General features: G+C 32.8%; 1 protein-coding gene across 3 annotated transcripts in view; it reads left to right on the forward strand.

The window, feature by feature from the left end:
• Positions 1–17499, forward strand: part of LOC140864439 (putative late blight resistance protein homolog R1A-10) — a 29274-nt gene extending 11775 nt beyond the window's left edge. The window contains exons 3-7 of one of the 3 annotated variants that reach the window (XM_073268623.1): positions 13310–13465; positions 16045–16122; positions 16718–16780; positions 16859–16901; positions 17450–17499. The gene's annotated coding sequence lies outside the window, so the exon portion shown is untranslated. Of the gene's footprint in view, positions 1–13309; positions 13551–16044; positions 16123–16717; positions 16781–16858; positions 16902–17449 lie in introns of those variants that run through there. The other 2 variants (XM_073268624.1, XM_073268625.1) reach the window with 2 other exon arrangements.
• The last annotated feature ends 810 nt before the right edge of the window (positions 17500–18309 follow it).

Raw genomic sequence — 18309 nt, forward strand, 5'->3', positions numbered from 1 at the left:
CTCCAGAAGCTCTACGGCACTTGTCGGATGGATGGTTCTTCCCACAGTGATCACACTTGTCCTTCTTACCATAACGGACAATACCTCCAGAACCAGAGGAAGAAGAAGATCCAGACTTCTTGAAAGTTTGGGCACGGGGACCCAAAGAACTAGCAGGCCTCGATTGAGGGAAAGACCTGTTCCGCCGAATGCTATCCTCCGCCTGGTGACAACGGCTCACCAAACCCTCGTAGGACATGTCGTCGCCAACCGCCACACGGTCATGGATCTCAGGGTTAAGGCCCTGAAGGAACAGATTATACTTCATCTCTGAGCTATCAGCAATCTCGGGGCAATAGGATAGCAGATCAAAGAACCTCTGCTGATACTCATCGATAGACATGGTTCCCTGTCGCAGACTCAGTAGCTCGCCTGCCTTCGACTGTCGGAGTGCAGGAGGAAAATACCGCTTTTGGAAAGCTGTGCGGAACTCGGCCCAGGTGGACACTTCTCTCGCCGCAACAAAAGGTGCAGAAGTAAACCTCCACCACCTGCGCGCACGCCCATCCAAAAGATAGCCAAGGGTCTCCACCTTCTGCTCCTCGGTGCATTGGAAAGTCTGAAAAGTCGTCTCCATGCGGTCTAACCAGTTCTCCGCATCCTCCGGAGACTCACCTCCAACTAAGGGCTTGGGACCCATAGCTAAGAATCGACGCACAGTGAAACGCTCGTCGTCATGATGACGATGACGCCGTTCTCGACGAGGCTCCCGGTCGGCATCACCCCAACGCCCACCAATACTGCCATGAGAACTCTGGTCGTCACGATTTGACATATACAAAAATACCTCAAGATGAGACTAAAATCCCAAGAAATCTTTTGCATGCTCTGATACCATAAATGTAGTGACCCTTACCCGGATCACCTACTAAACAGAACTTAGGCATGCAATTAACTTAATTGAAACAGATATCAGAATAAAACTGCGGAAACCATAAACATTATACAATCCCAAGTAAAGGAATCTGTAATTATCCAATAATATACAACCAAATCGAATAGCTGTAAAAACCCCAAACAATCAGTAGTAAAACCTAAGCGAAGCTCCAGCTGGCCAACCACTGACTAGCCCCTCCTGGATCCACCCTCCTCGTCCAATCGCAAACCTGCCCCATGGAATAGGGTGTCCAGAAAATACAGAGTACGAGACGTGAGCATAAAATGCTCAGTGCGAGAGTATGAGTATACATGCATGCAAAGTGAACTCCCTATAGACTCGAGGTCAAGGATCAGATAACAGAGACAGACCGAGCCCTGGTATGTAGCACGCTGTGCCGTCGCTTCAGGAGGTGGCTCCCATACCGAGATAACCGTGGAAACGCCGGACCCAAATCGATGGAAGTCCATCCACTAACAGGATAGGGTACAACCCTACTAACAGACATCGAAGGAGATACAGCAAGATGCAAATGAATGCAGCATAATATTATGGCATATAAATCATGCAGTCACATAATACATGCATACTCAGTCAGGATATCTCGAACAGTACTTTCGTACCTCAATACAGTGCAAGCTCTACCAACTCTAGGTCCACGCCTATAGTCTGCTCTACACTGCCAAATGATACTACTATCATCAAAGTGCTCTAAAAGCCTTAACTAAGCTATTGCATACTCCTAAATATTTATAGGGAGCAAAAGCTATACCTTCGTCCGTCGTTAGCCCTTTGATGTCGATGCCTCCAGAACTTGGGCACAACTCCGCTACGACTACCGAACGCCTCTCCGACCTCCGGACCAAGCCTAAGAAGACTAGAACAGCTCCAAAAGTACTAGAAAGGAAAGGAGAACTCGGAATTGGCAAATGAAAGTGAAGTCTTGGCCTTCTATTTATAGACAACGATCGGAACTTCCGATCCTTGATCGGAACGTCCGAACCTCGATCGAAACGTCCGATCCTGTAATCGGAGCTTCCGAAGATCCTGATCTGCCACGTGTCAAAATATCACTTGATGACTCCGGATAGGGGTGATCGGAGCTTCCGGTCCTGATCGGAGCTTCCGATCCAACCACACGTCATGCCTGACGTAATAACATCGGTGCCTCCGATCGCTCATCGGAGCTTCCGATCCTGTTCGGAGCTTCCGATCGTGCCTTCGGAGCTTCCGATCCGTCCGATACCTAATTCAATTAATTAGCATTAATCCTTTAATTACTCAATTAGGGCACGGGCTACTACATTGCTAAACCGACAACATAGTTTATATTGATCGGATGGTTTTCTGTTAACATAAGATTATTTCTATAAAAGTAATAATCTAATGTTAAAACGTCATTTATGTTTTTATCAAAAAGAGATATATTGTATTGTGGATAAATACAAAATTTCATCTTTTTGTAACATAAATTTTCTTCAATTTTTCCAAGGATAGAATCCTCGAAATTACGTATTCGTTTGTCACGAACTGTTATTTCAATTAGTGTATCTATTCCTTCTCGGTAGTGAGCTGATATTATTATTTCAATTCCTCCGATATGAACATATTTCAGTTCAGATCGTTCTTTTTCACTGGCTTTTGCCATGATGGTATTAATATCTTGAGTTGTTAATAACTTCAGAGTATTAGACCTTGATTCGTTATTTATTTTACAAGATCGTTCTTTTGTACAAATCGAATAATAAATTAAATTTTTTCTGGGATTAATAAAATTTGAAATCTTACTTAGTATTCCTGGTTGGTCTATTAGATTTGTTTTTGAATTAGAAAACCCTGTTTTCTGTATTTCAGCAAACTTACTTTGATTGAATATAATATTCAAATTATACTCTTGGTTTTCTTCAGATTCTTCAGATTCATCGACCAGGTTGTTTTGATTTGGAATGGTTACTTCTGTCATTTTAACAGATGATAGAACTTCTTAATTTTCTTAAGGCTATTAAAAGCCTTTTTGTTGAATCTATCTGTTCTTATAAATTCTGAAAATCTTCGAAACTATCAATTGAAAATTGACAATTTTTAAGATGTTTCAAATTGTTTTCACAATTTTCTATATCAAAATTTATATTTTGAGAATATAAATTAAAGATATTCATTTTTGTATTTTCATACATTTTTCATTTAGTAAAAATTGTTACTTTTATTATTTTGCTTTTGTTGATCGGATTTCGATAACAAAGTTTGTTCTTATTCATAGCATATTGTTTTGTCTTCAATTTCATCGTTTTCAGAAATTTGAATTATCATTTTCCAGTTGCTTGAAAAATGTTCTTTTTTATGATTTTTGAAATAAAAGGTTTGGAGATCTTTTATTTTATTCCATAATTTATCTATTTGACGTAAATCTTTTAGTAAGATTATTTTATCAAATAAATTTTTAATCTCAATATCTAAAGTTAATCCAGGCATTAATAATCTGCTTAATTTAAGCTCTGATACTAGGTTGCGAAATTCTTCAAATTCTTATGAATTTTCTTATTCATGGATTTACAGATCTGATTTATGGATTTACATATCTGATTCATTTATAACAGATAAATGTTTTCATATTAGTTTGGTTCCATTCATGGATTATTAATACAAATTTTAGTTGATAAATTGATTCAAATATGGTTAAATCAGAAGTATTTAAACGATATTCACGAAATGTATCATATTCATGATCATCTTCTATTTCGAACCAGTTTTTTATTATTAATCTTCCATTTCTTATAAAGGATGATGATATGATTAATGTATTTTGACTATTTCTTTGAATTGAGGGCTGCAGGAGGTTTAGGAAGGTTACCTTGTTTGAATGAATCTTGGTTTTGAGCAGAGGCCAAATCCTTGCTTTCCCTTAACGATCACTTGATCAACTGGTACTTGCTTTATGGATCTTCAGGTTTACTCTTAACCATGAATATTCAATGATTGGTTTCCAACCTTATCCTCCTTACGCCCTGCTTGTTTAGTTATTAGCCATAAGGCTTATTTTGTTTCTGATTTTATGTTTCTTAGTTTTTGATAGTTTTCATACGTCTTGTATGAACCAGATTGTAAGAAACTTTTAGAAGAGAGAGATACTCAAACTTCACTTCTCTTTTACAGCACAAAACATCTCCTTTTATAGGCGTGGAGAAACGCATACATAATAAAAGAAAAAAGGGGGACCACCCGACACTACATAATGGAAACACCTCATTTTACATCTGAATGGATGCCTTTAACATGTGGTGTGGTCCACGATTTCATTTGTTTTTACATTGTGTCACTCTCTGAATCACTGGTGCATTCGGACCATTTCTTTATTGGTTTGTCTTCTTTGACAGCTGGTTTGTCCTCTTTGACATCTGCTTTTTCTGTCTGAATGGGTTGACAATGTCCACATTTGTGAGTGGAAATCATTGTTCTTAGTCTTTTACATAACATTTGTTGGGTTTCTCGGGTCATGTCAACTCTTGCTTCATAGATTGGAGCTTCGAATTGAGCTAACATGGCTTGTTCTTTCTTTTGGATTGTTTCCTTGTGTCCAGTGGTTAATAAAATTTTACTGGTTGCAAAATTTATTTTAACCTTTGAGTTTCCATCAATCTTTCCTGTCTTTGAGATCATATCAATCAATGTCTTTATTCTTATCTCAGGAAGTGTTGAGATATCCATTACTGGTTTCTCTTCATTTGATCCTTCGAATAAGAACTTGTCTTTTTGTTTTCGACATTGAATATATACCATTGGTTGATAGAATTTGTTATCATCCCAATCTGGAAGGGTTGAGTGAATACTCAATGTTAATACTGGATCGTCCTTAAAGACTGCTTTCTTGAACTTGATGATACTATTTCTCAACTGATATGGAAATAGTTCTATTTTTTTATTGTTGAGACTGACTTCCAATCCACTTAATAATCCATTTGAAAAGAATCTTGCGACTTCATGCGCTGGAGCACCTTGCAGTGTTCTTGCTCTTGATATGCTCTGTGTGTCACAAGTTTGTAGCCAAGATTCTGCAGATGGTTTGGCTATTCTCAAATAGTTTAGTGTTTCAAAGAATTCAGTCTTGAGTTTTTCTGAAAAATTTGTTTTTTCAAAAATTGGTTTTTGTGGTCGCAGATTGACCATCTTTCTTTCTTTCTTTTCAAGGGCACTTTTAAACGTCCTTTCTTCTTTTTTATTTTTCTCGGTGCTGGCTGTGTCCACCGGTTCTTTTTTCTTTTCTTTTTCTTTGTCAGTGTTGGCTGTGACCACTGACTGTTTCTCTTTTATCTCCATTATTTTGTCAAATGGAGTTGCCATTTTGATTCGTGTTCTTGGTGAGGATGATGATGATGAAGTTATCATCTTTTCTTCTGTCCTTTGAATTTTTCTACTCAAATTTCTTTCTTTTAGTTGAAGAATTTGAATTTCTTCCTGCAATTCAATCAATTGTTCTTTTAATTGACTTAGTTGCTCCATCTTGATTATACTCTGCACAAGAAAACATATTTATATATATAATGGTTAGTAAAATAACTCTTTTCGTGAGTAATTCGGATAGTTTTATTATGCGTATCATTGCATTTATAAATTCTTTTGCAAGAATTGAATCAATCTTAAATTGATTATTTTACTCAAAGAGTAATTTATGTTTCTGAATATAAATCTCATTTCATTAATTTATATTCCCCATGCTTTTTGAGGCATGTTCGGATGACTGAAAGTCATAAAATAATTCATGTTTCTGAATATAAATCTCATTTCATCAATTTATATTCCCCATGCTTTTTGAGGCATGTTCGGATGACTCACAGTCATTTTCTGGATCACTTAGGATCTCCTTTGTTATTCCGTTACTACGGATAGTATAGTTTGGATGAAGTTCTCTGGTTAATGCGTCGGGTAATGAATTATCCGTTTCTTTGACATGTTGGATCTCGAACTGATAATGGTTCAATTCCAATTGCCATCTAATTAGCCTTGCTGCATTTCTTGATATTTTCCTTGTCTTGAAATATGTTAAATTCATATTATCTGCTCTTACTAAAAACGGTTTAGAAATAAGATAAATTTCATAAGTTCTAATTGTGAATATTAAAGCTAATAATTCTTTTTCATTCGAATGATAATTTAATTGTGCACCTTGAAAAGTTCCTGATGTATAGTTGCATAATTCTTCATTATTTCTAGTAGCTGTTTTAGTAAGTTCTTCTAAATTTCTTTCTCCAGTATAAGCTTTTAAACATGCTCCCCAGTATTCATCTGAAGCGTCTGTTTCAATTATTATTATAACTTTATTTGAAGGAAAATATAATTAAGGAAGATTACTAATTATTTTCTTTATAATTGTGTCTATGTAATTAGTATCTTCTTTCGACCATTTTCACTTATAGTCCTGTTTAAGTTTTACCTGAAGAGGTTTTCTGATTTCTGCAAGTTTCTTAATGTAATTTCCAGAATAAGTTAATAATCTTAAAAATCTTCTTAATTGATCTTTATCCTTGATTTCACTAGGAAAATCATGAATTTTCTTAAGTATATGCGGTTGTAAACAATGTTTTCCATCTTCTATTTGTAATCCTAAATAATTTATTTTTGTTTTGTATAATTGTGCTTTCTTTTCAGAAAGTATAATTCCATCTTTATGACAAATATCTAAAACTGTCATGAGATCTTTATAATGTTGATCTAGTGTTTTTGAATAAATTAATATGTCATCTATATAAACACAACAAAAATCTATATATGATTTAAAAGATTCATCCATATATCTTTGAAAGATACCTGGTGCTTGTTTAAGTCCGAAAGGTAATACAGTCCATTGATACTGTCCTTTTGGACAACTGAATGCTGTAAGTAATTGTGTTTGTGGTTCTAGTTGAATTTGCCAGAATCCTGATTTACAATCTAAACTGGAAAAATATTTCATTTCTCCTATATAAGATAGTAAATCATTCTTATTTGGGATATAATATTCATCCATAATTGTTGCTTTATTCATCTTTCGATAATCAATTACCATTCTTTTCTTATCAGTATCTTTCTTACTGACATAAAAGGCTGGTGAAGAGTGTGGACTTTTACTAGGGATGATTATCTTAAGTTTTAATAATTCTTGAACTTCTTTTTCAAATATTTTTACATCATCCATGTTACATCTTCTTGGTGCTTCACGGATTGTGATATTAGGGTCTTTGAGTTTTATTGAAGCAATGAATTGTTTTCTTTTCTTAATTTTGTCCTGAGGATTTTCAGAACATATATCATGAAATTTTCTCATGATTTCTTTTTCAGGATTAATCGTTAAAATATTTTCTATTTTTAGTTCTATTGGATTTGTATTTCGTTTATGAAAATTCTTTGTAAATCCTTCATTTCCTACGCGAAATGCTGTTCGTATTTTGGGAATGTAAATCATTGATGATCCTTTGTTTAAAGTTATGTGATCTTCAAATTGTGTAAAGGGAAGATATTCTCTTAAAAAGTTATTTCCTATTATAATGTCCATTCCTGATTCTATTTGATATATAATGGGTATTACAAATTTTGTTTCTTCTATTTCTATTTTTAATTTTTCCGCTACTGTATTAAGCATGATTATTGATCCATCTCCTATTCGAACTTTTAATCCTTTATCATATTTTTTCCAATAATGATTTGGAAGTATATGCTTGCTGCCTAAACACATACTTGCTCCTGTATCAACATAAGCATTTATATGATATGGTTTATGTTCTTTGATTTTAATTTGAATTTTTATATATATACTATTTGGATTAGTTTTGTTTTTATTATCCGTTCTCTCATTTTTTATTTTTTTTTAAAGAGATAAGGGTAAAATTGATATTTAGAAACAAAAGTTTCTCTCTCCAGGGAGTTGAAAGTAAGTTTTATTTATGTAGGGATTTTTAAAATTAGTTATAAAGTGTTTTAGGGAGTGATTGGCAATTAACCCATAAATTGATGTTATAGACTTGACGTAGTAACTAAAATGTCCTAGGCTACCGCTCGTTTTTGAAAACGCATTAAAATTAAAGTAATCGGACATGGAAGTACATGAAACAAAATGCCACTTAAATTTACATCATTCATCTTTTTGATAAAAACAAATATATATGATAGTTACATATAAATTTTGTTTCATGGGATCAGATAATTTTAGGGTGAGCCAGGATTCAAAAATACTTAAGGTCGTATTAGACAATAATATGGATTAAAATTTAATTAAAATCGAACTGAACTTTAAAAAATCTAATTAAACGAAAAAAATTCCGATAAAACAAATTCATCGAACTTTACCATGAAAATAAAAAAAGAAAATCTATTATTTTGATCAGTATTAAATTTTTTTTAAAAAAATAGTTAAAAATTGAATTATATAAATTTAAATTTTATTTCTTAAAAAACTATGTTTTTAAGTTTAGTTCAATTGTCCAATAAAATTTTATTAAAATTTAAAAATATTAATTTTTTATATAAATTTTAGGTTTGTTCGGTAACAAAAGTACTATATTAAAATCCAAAAACGAATGGACCTAACCAATATTTTAAAAATCTAATACCAAACTTCTGAATAAACTGAACTATTTTTCATATTAATTAAACTCGGAAGGTTATTTCGATTGAAATTGATAATTTCTGCTCACCCTAGACTGTAATTGATGTATGCCTCTGATATGTCGATATCTGCTCTTTTGGTTTAAAATAAGGGTTAATTGTCAATCACTCCCTAAAACACTTTATAACTTATTTATAAATCCCTACATAAATAAAACTTACTTTCAACTCCCTGGAGAGAGAAACTTTTGTTTCTAAATACCAATTTTACTCTTATCTCTTTAAAAAAAAAATGAGAGAATGGATAATAAAAACAAAACTAATCCAAATAGTATATATATAAAAATTCAAATTAAAATCAAAGAACATAAACCATATCATATACATGCTTATGTTGATACAGGAGCAAGTATGTACTTCCAAATCATTATTGGAAGAAATATGATAAAGGATTAAAAGTTCGAATAGGAGATGGATCAATAATCATTCTTAATACAGTAGCGGAAAAATTAAAAATAGAAATAGAATAAACAAAATTTGTAATACCCATTATATATCAAATAGAATCAGGAATGGACATTATAATAGGAAATAACTTTTTAAGAAAATATCTTCCCTTTACACAATTTGAAGATCACATAACTTTAAACAAAGGATCATCAATGATTTACATTCCCAAAATACGAACAGCATTTCGCGTAGGAAATGAAGGATTTACAAAGAATTTTCATAAACGAAATACAAATCCAATAGAACTAAAAATAGAAAATATTTTAACGATTAATCCCGAAAAAGAAATCATGAGGAAATTTCATGATATATGTTCTGAAAATCCTCAGAAAAAAATTAAGAAAAGAAAACAATTCATTGCTTCAATAAAACTCAAAGACCCTAATATCACAATCCGTGAAGCACCAAGAAGATGTAACATGGATGATGTAAAAATATTTGAAAAAGAAGTTCAAGAATTATTAAAACTTAAGATAATCATCCCTAGTAAAAGTCCACACTCTTCACCAGCCTTTTATGTCAGTAAGAAAGATACTGATAAGAAAAGAATGGTAATTGATTATCGAAAGATGAATAAATCAACAATTATGGATGGATATTATATCCCAAATAAGAATGATTTACTATCTTATATAGGAAAAATGAAATATTTTTCCAGTTTAGATTGTAAATCAGGATTCTGGCAAATTCAACTAGAACCACAAACACAATTACTTACAACATTCAGTTGTCCAAAAGGACAGTATCAATGGACTGTATTACCTTTCGGACTTAAACAAGCACCAGATATCTTTCAAAGATATATGGATGAATCTTTTAAATCATATATAGATTTTAGTTGTGTTTATATAGATGCCATATTAATTTATTCAAAAACACTAGATCAACATTATAAAGATCTCATGACAGTTTTAGATATTTATCATAAATATGGAATTATACTTTCTGAAAAGAAAGAACAATTATTCAAAACAAAAATAAATTATTTAGGATTACAAATAGAAGATGAAAAACATTGTTTACAACCGCATATACTTAAGAAAATTCATGATTTTCCTAGTGAAATCAAGGATAAAGATCAATTAAGAAGATTTTTAGGATTATTAACTTATTCTGGAAATTACATTAAGAAACTTGCAGAAATCAGAAAACCTTTTCAGGTAAAACTTAAACAGGACTATAAGTGGAAATGGTCGAAAGAAGATACTAATTACATAGACACAATTAAAAAGAAAATAATTAGTAATCTTCCTGAATTATATTTTTCTTCAAATAAAGATATAATAATAATTGAAACAGACGCTTCAGATGAATACTGGGGAGCATGTTTAAAAACTTATACTGGAGAAAGAAATTTAGAAGAACTTACTAAAACAGCTACTAAAAATAATGAAGAATTATTCCGCAACCTGATACATCGTGGAGAAACGCATACATAATAAAAAAAAAGTGAAGTTTGAGTATCTCTCTCTTCTAAAAGTTTCTTACAATCTGGTTCATACAAGACGTATGAAAACTATCAGAAACTAAGAAACATAAAATCAGAAACAAAATAAGTCTTATGGCTAATAACTAAACAAGCAGGGCGTAAGGAGGATAAATTTGAAAACCAATCATTGAATATTCATGGTTAAGAGTAAACCTGGAGATCCATAGAGCAAGTACCAGTTGATCAAGTGATCGTTAAGGAAAAGCAAGGATTTGTCCTCTGCTCAAAACCAAGATTCATTCAAACAAGGTAACCTTCCTAAACCTCCTGCAGCCCTTAATTCAAAGAAATAGTCAAAATACATTAATCATGTCATCATCCTTTATAAGAAATGGAAGATTAATAATAAAAAACTGGTTCGAAATAGAAGATGATCATGAATATGATACATTTCGTGAATATCGTTTAAATACTTCTGATTTAACCATATTTGAATCAATTTATCAACTAAAATTTGTATTAATAATCCATGAATGGAACCAAACTAATATGAAAACATTTATCTGTTATAAATGAATCAGATCTGTAAATCCATAAATCAGATCTGTAAATCCATGAATAAGAAAATTCATAAGAATTTGAAGAATTCCGCAACCTGGTATCAGAGCTTAAATTAAGCAGATTATTAATGTCTGGATTAACTTTAGATATTGAAATTAAAAATTTATTTGATAAAATAATCTTACTAAAAGATTTACGTCAAATAGATCAATTATGGAATAAAATAAAAGATCTCCAAACCTTTTATTTCAAAAATAATAAAAAAGAACATTTTTCAAGCAACTGGAAAATGATAATTCAAATTTCTGAAAACGATGAAATTGAAGACATAACAATATGTTATGAATAAGAACAAACTTTGTTATCGAAATCCGATCAACAAAAACAAAATAATAAAAGTAACAATTTTTACTAAATGGAAAATGTATGAAAATACAAAAATGAATATCTTTAATTTATATTCTCAAAATATAAATTTTGATATAGAAAATTGTGAAAACAATTTGAAACATCTTAAAAATTGTCAATCTTCAATTGATAGTTTCAAAGATTTTAAGAATTTATTAGAACAGATAGATTCAACAAAAAGACTTTTAATAGCCTTAAGAAAATTAAGAAGTTCTATCACCTGTTAAAATGACAGAAGTAATAATTCCAAATCAAAACAACCTGGTCGATGAATTTGAAGAATCTAAAGAAAACCAAGAGTACTAAATCAAAGTAAGTTTGCTGAAATACAGAAAACAGAGTTTTCTAATTCAAAAACAAATCTAATAGACCAACCAGGAATACTAAGTAAGATTTCAAATTTTATTAATCCCAGAAAAAATTTAATTTATTATTCGATTCGTACAAAAGAACGATCTTGTAAAATAAATAACGAATCAAGGTCTAATACTCTGAAGTTATTAACAACTCAATATATTAATACCATCATGGCAAAAGCCAGTGAAAAAGAACGATCTGAACTGAAATATGTTCATATCGGAGGAATTGAAATAATAATATCAGCTCACTACCGAGAAGGAATAGATACACCAATTGAAATAACAGTTCATGACAAAAGAATACGTAATTTCGAGGATTCTATCCTTGGAAAAATTGAAGGAAATTTATGTTACAAAAAGATGAAATTTTGTATTTATCCACAATACAATATATCTCTTTTTGATAAAAACATAAATGACGTTTTAACATTAGATTATTACTTTTATAGAAATAATCTTATGTTAACAGGAAACCATCCGATCAATATAAACTATGTTGTCGGTTTAGCAATAAGTAATAATTCTCAAACAGGAATAATTTCAACAAAACCAACTATTTCTGTTGAAAGAATATTTGAAAATATTACAAGAATTGAACACCCTCGAAAAGCATTTATTGAAGAAATAAATCCCTATAAAAGATGGAGTTCAGATGACCTCCAAATCACAAAACAGTCTGTACCAAGAAGATCATTATCATTTGCTAAAAATGATGAAGATATTCTTGATAAGATTGGAACCATGAATCAAAATATTCTTAAAATTAAACAAGCTATTGTTAATGAGTCAACCTCATCGCAATGACGTCCTTAAAAAATTAGAAAAAGATCTAGTAGATTTAGAAAATAATATTAATAAGATCAATCTATCAATACAAGAATTAGAGAAAAATTTCAAAGAATATATTGATTTAGCAACGACTAGATTAATAATTGAACAAGAAAGACATAGTAATGAAATATTAAACTATCTTAAGGAAGTTCTTCCAATAGATAAAGGAAAAAGAAAAATGGAGGAAGAACCACCATTCAAAATTGAATCATGGTATAGAAATCCCCTTAGTTATGGCAAACATAAGTATAGAGATGTTTAGTGAAATCGACTCATCTGATTTTGAACAAATAGGAGTAAATACAGAAGAATTATATCATTCACATCAGGACTCAGAACAATACAGAGATATGGATATTTCAGAATCAGAATCTGAAGATGATTCTAGATCACGATTAAATCTACGAACGAATGTAGAAGGTAGTGGTGAAAGAGATGATGAAGAATTTAAATATAACAGAGACCAATACTCTGGACCTTATAAATATGTTAGAGATATTCTGTAACGCCCGAAATTATTTAATTTTAATTCGAGAATATTTAATTTGGGAATATTTGGAGTTTTGATTTAAATTCTAATATTCTTAAATTATTTAGGATTGAAATTGAATGAAATGAGAAGCTGAGGACCAAATTGCAATTTTTGAATAGTTGAGGGGCTAAAGTGCAAATAGCTTGGACACTTGTGATTTTTAAACTTATTCATGTGTATTCCATCAGATGTATATCAAAAAGGTAAAGGAAGGAACCGAGTGAGAGCAAAAGAATTTCCAAGTTCAATCTTCATCTTCCAATTCACATATCTTGAGTTACGGGTATCCGTTTTCGATTCCGAAAGATGTTCTGGAATCCTTGCAACGAGACCTTTGATTTGATGTAAGTTTTCTCTTAGTTCATCATGCTTTGGGGAATTCGAAATTGACAGATATCATATTTGTGTATGGAATGGTGTGGATGAGCTTCTATCTTTTGTAATATTGAAGTTGGGTTGAGGATTGATTGTTGTATCATGTTCTTATGATTTTTCATGTAACACCCGATATTTTAAATACGTAAATCCGCATGCATAATTAGGATATTTAATTATTTAAATTTTAGATTTATGGGTTAAATAATTATGTGAATTATTTGTGCATGATTTAATTTATTTTTAAGCATTTAACCCATAATTAGTGATTTTTATGATTTATAGTATTTAATTGTTTTTGATCGCGTAGACGGGACCGTGGACGGACGAGATGACAACTTTCTATTCAAATTATTTTATGAGTCTTTTTAGAGCCCAAAAATATTATTTTGAGTTTTATTTCCTCAAAATTCTTAGTATTTAATTTTATATAATTTTAGGAGTCCATTTTTATTCAAATTTAGCCATTTTAATGACTTTTAATTATTTTTAAAATTCCCTTAATTTGTAATTTCGGGATTTTTATATTTTTAAATTGAGTTATCAGATTTTAACTTTAATTTGAAAGATGAAGTTGTATATTTTTATATTTAAAACTTTTTTTCTATATTTAATTAACCTATATTTTAATTAAAACAAAAACCAAACCTAATCTACCCAAACCCCACGTTAATTTCCCATCAGCCGCCTCCCTCCCTACTATCCACTCTCCTCCATCACCCTCTTCATCGTTTCCAGCAGCCTCCAAGGCTCCATAGCCGAGTTTGTTCGAAACTTCGAGTTGTTCGTCGTCCCGTCGTCCCGAAAACATCCTACGTCCGTCGATCTATCGATTTCTTCGGTGCAAGGCATGTGTAATTCTTTCTCAACACCATATAAGCTATTTAATGCACTGATGTCAGATATTTTTGATGTAACTCACGTTGGTTTTGTTTAGTTCTTGGTTAGAACATGGTAAACTCATGATTTTTGCCTTGTTTCATGCATAATCACACGTTTTATGTCATGGGATTGGATCGGTCTGCTGGTTCAAGAGCCAAGGAGTGTGTGGGGGTCCTAGGAGTCGAGCCATGACCATGGTCAAGGCTGGAGCAGGGCTGGAAACCGAACTGCATCAGTTCTGGGGCCATGGGTTCGTAGGTTAGGGTTTCGGGGAAGGGAGCTTTGTTCTCCTTCCTCAGACCACGGCTTAGGGTAAGGTTGGTTGGGTTAGAACCCCCTTGATGTTTTCTAAGTTTTTGGAAGAGGTTTCATGGTCTTTAGTGGTCGGAGCATCGAGAACGAAGGGAAGTTCCGCAGCTGCTCGCGTCTGTGTGCTAGCTGCAGATGGGCTGGGTTGCAGAGCTTCGTTCTCACTCCATAGTCGATGGATTGGGCTGATTCTTGGCTTGATGGAAAGGTCTGGATGTGGGCTAGGTCCTAGGGGTGGCCCTCCGGCCGGTGGGTGGCCGGAGCGGGATGGTCGCTGGGCTTTCTTGCTGCTGCCCGCAGCAGAAGCGAGCAGGGCAAGGGGGGGGGGGTACGGGTTTGGGGCTGGGGTGGTCTGGGCCGGGTCTGAGGGGCTTGGGTCGGGTCAGTAGGTTAGGGGGTCGGGTTAAGTTGGTCCGGGTCCGGGTTTGGTGGGCCGGGCTCGAGTCTTTTTATTTTTAAAGTATTTTATGAATTAATTGGTTTTTGGGCCAATTAATTAGAAATAAAATTATTTGGACTCCCAAATAATTTTATTTGGGCTTTTAAAATTTTAATTAAGTTAGTCCATTAATTTTATGGGCTTTTGAGCCATAAAATTTATTGGGCCAGTCTTTGGGCTTGTGGGCCCATTGGGCCAGAATGGGTTGTTAATGGGCTTGAATTATTTAATTGGGCTTAGAATAATTTTATTGGGCTTAAGTATGTTAATGGGTCAGTCTCTGTGTTAATGGGCCAGATTTAAGTAAATGGGCTTGAGAGTTTAGGGCCAGCAGTCCAGTACAATCCATGAGAAATTTGCATGTGTCCTGATTATATATTTAATTATTTTTATGCATTGAAGTTATTTTAATATTTATATGTTAGTAAGAAATTAAATTAAATATATATGAAGGACACACATTTTATTTAAGTACATGCATTCATGAAATAATTTTATGCATAATTAAACGTTTAAGGTTGAGCAATAATAAAATATTTTATGTTGAAAGTTGAAGTAGTGTGACAATTTAAGGGGGATTCATCCCCATATGTGAACTATTGAAGGGCAGTTTACTGCCAATTTAAGAGGTGATTCGTCACCGCCACATACGTTGGTTTTCACGCTGATCAGTATTTAATGTATGATTTAAGGTTACACTACGGATACAACCATGCGATGTTAGAAATTTAACTGCTCAACAATATTTATGTATTATGTTATTTAAGTTAATTTAAGTTATGTTTATGTCATGATATTTTTAAGCATGCTCATTCATGTATATGTTATGTATTAGTATCAAAGTGATTTAAATTATTTTAAACCCTTTGTTATGTTAGCATGTTGGGCCTCTAGGCTCACTACACTTATATGGTGCAGGTGAGTACGTAGAGGAGGATGTAGCTCCTACCGGCGGCGAGAACATATGAGCGGACATGCAGTGACCCCGTGATCATGGTAGATGTCTGAGTCACATGGCATGTTTTTGATTATGTCAGCACGTTACACATTTTATATTATTTTTCAGTGGTTGTGGTTTTGAATATTTCATTTGAATATTTTCAGTGCATGCAAACCTTGATCATTTTACTTATGCAGTATTTTTAATTAAATGTTTGACTCAGATATTTATTTTATTTAAAGGATGCAATTTTTGTTTAAGTTATTTATTTTAGTCATTTATTTAAGTTATTTATTTATTTATTTATTTTAAATCTTTTTATTTTGTGTGTATATGTATGGGCATATATGTACATATTTTATTTAATAAGTATAAAAAAAAAAAAAATTTCCGCATATTTATTTATTAATTATAGAGTTAGGGTCGTTTCATTCCAGCTATGATTCGACTTTTATACCTGCTGATATGTTGGGTTTGAGTTGATATACAGCTGATATGAATGTTAGATTGGTTATAGATGTGTTCGGAATCGCCGAGTTATACCGATATGCCGTCGAACTTATGATTTGAAGTGATTTGCTATTGTTCTTGGACTATGAAGTTGCTGAATTTTTAGCTGATGATTCCTTGCTTGTTATGCTGTGATTTCAGTGCATAAACAGGGCATTTCAACTCCATAATCTTGACTTTGAAACCGAAAGAAGAAAGCACAAGGTTGGTAGCGTTTTGCTTTGACGTTTGGGTTGAAACTTGAGCAGATTTTGAGATAGGTTTGGTGGTTAACTTGTACAGATTTGGACAAGCTAAAAGACATCCTAAACATCACATTTGAAAGGTAAAAGTGGACTACTATTTGATTGGGATTACAACTCGAGATGGTTTGTATCGAGTTCTCATAAATCACATACTTGTTTGCTTAATTGCTCTTATGTGCTTTCCTTTGAGTTGTTGAATAAGTCTTGATGTTAATGAATGTGATTTGAATGATATATATTGCATTCATCTTGTAAGACTTGTTCTTTGATTTCGAAATGAACGAAAACGTTCGAATAGACGATTTGAGGGATTGTATATGTATGGCCTGGGTGGTTGTTTAGCCTAGCGTCTGATTTACATATATAATGGCTTCAAAGTCTAGAGAAGTGAGATAAGTAGCCCCACCTCGATCGGGAGAGTCGGTGGATTAGTTATGATATCTACTTCTCAGGATCCCAACCGACGAATGAAGAGATGAACCTTGTTTTAAAACATGCATTGAAGTTATGTTCTTTATATCATGATCTTGATATATGTTTGTATGCATGTTTAGTTGCTTTTACTGGGAAATCTATTTCTCACCGGAGTTATCCGGCTATTGTTTTGTTGTATGTGTCATTGCAATAGGAGGGAGTGGAACCGGGCAAAAGCAAACGTGAAGAACAAGAGATAAGAAGATAGCGTGATGATCCGAGTCTAGATGGTTGTGTGAGCTGTCATGATATTGTTGAGTCATGAGCATGTTAGAGCTACTTGTTCCAAGACTTCTTGATGAATAAGTTGTGGTCTTGTGATGAATATAGGATTTGAAATGATATGTAAATCCTTGAGACATTATAATGTAGTTTGATCTTGAATGTATAATATTGCTCCTTGTATGTTTATGAGCTTTTATTGTTATGATTTTAAAGTCTTGTGATGATCTCTTCCCATCAATTATATCATGTTAGAATGCATGTTAGATGTGGCTATGGAATAAATCATGCATGACCTGAAGCTAGATGAAAATACTTGAATGATCTTAGTTTGACAGCAAAATGCAGTTTCTGTTCTGCTTCTGAACCTGTGCTCGCTCGATCGGGCAATTTTTACCGATCGAGCGAGGCTGTTAAATCAGGAACAGAACACTTGAAGGAAGTGGCTCGCTCGATCGGTCATTTGTTGCAGATCGAGCGAGGCCACCACTCGCTGCATCCGAGAGTTTGAGCATTGTGCTCGCTCGATCGGTAGATTTTTACCGATCGAGCGAGGTGCTCCCATTTAAATTTTTTTTTTTTTTTGTTTAGATATTGATTATTGTCTATTCTTTTTGATGATTTGATTATTGAGAGATTAGAACTCGGGTCGTCACAACAGGTGGTATCAGAGCAAGAAAATTCTGGACTTAGATAGACTGTGAGTGGGGTAGATCGAGTCTTCTGCCTTACTTATTTATGGATTCATGCTATGATTTAATTACATGATTGAATTACATGTTGTAAATGCTA

This window comes from Henckelia pumila, chromosome 4, assembly GCF_033568475.1.
Source record: "Henckelia pumila isolate YLH828 chromosome 4, ASM3356847v2, whole genome shotgun sequence".
Classification (NCBI taxonomy): Eukaryota; Viridiplantae; Streptophyta; class Magnoliopsida; order Lamiales; family Gesneriaceae; genus Henckelia; species Henckelia pumila.